The following is a 928-nucleotide window of genomic DNA, read 5'->3' as shown; positions in this document are numbered from 1 at the left end:
AAGCTCACAGGGTTTCTTCAGATACTCTGGAAAACATGCAGTCCTGGTGAACTTGTGAGCGAAATTAATCACAAAGGTGTCCGTGTGGCCAAATTCTGCCCAGAGACCTTCCCTTCCTTTCGCTGAGAGAGGATCAAGCCTCAAAGTATGATGCATCCTGCAACGCTGATGTACAAATGGAACATCTGGTTTTTGTAGACATTGTGGCTCGACACATCGTAATAACACTATTACTAATAATAATTAGATATTTAGGTAATTCTAAGAGCTTCAGAAAAGGGCAATGCAACTTTTTTTGAGTTCTGCTGAAGCTCTTGGGATTATAATCAGTAATCTTGACTGAGCGTGAGAGCATGATGTGGTTATCAGCAGTTTTTCCTATAGAACCAGATCAAACTGCTAATAGATTTGCACCTGTCTAAAGAGCCTGCGCTGACTGCACTTAAATAACAGGATTTGCATCTGTTATAGATTCAAGATTGAATATTCTAGAGGTGTATTGTCATATGCACAGAAATTAGGCAGTACAATGAAATTCTTGTTTTGCTGATCCTCCTTAACAAAATGACACAATGTAGAAAAGTGTATAAAAAACTGAAGCAATTACCAAATAAGTAAGCAGTAAACTGAAAGCAGCAGTGGTCATAGCGAGCACTGTACATTCTGGGTGTGCATACAGTGACTGTTGCTGTGACAAAGTGAATTACAGGAGTCCAGGGTTTGGATGAGGGCCTTTAAGAACAGCTTTGTGGGAAACGTTCTGGGGGAAGGATTTGTCCTTGGTGGGGTCATCGGACAAGGAGAGCAGGGAATACTTCTTGAGCACAGGGAGATGGAGTTTGGAGACAACACCGAAGAGGTCATCCAGGAGAATATCACAGGAGCTGCAGCTTTTAGAGAAAGCTTTGTAGTGCCCCTGCTGCAATAA

This window comes from Stegastes partitus, unplaced genomic scaffold (assembly GCF_000690725.1).
Source record: "Stegastes partitus isolate 25-593 unplaced genomic scaffold, Stegastes_partitus-1.0.2 Scaffold2119, whole genome shotgun sequence".
NCBI classification, from domain to species: domain Eukaryota; kingdom Metazoa; phylum Chordata; class Actinopteri; family Pomacentridae; genus Stegastes; species Stegastes partitus.
Note: the sequence above shows the minus strand (reverse complement) of the source record.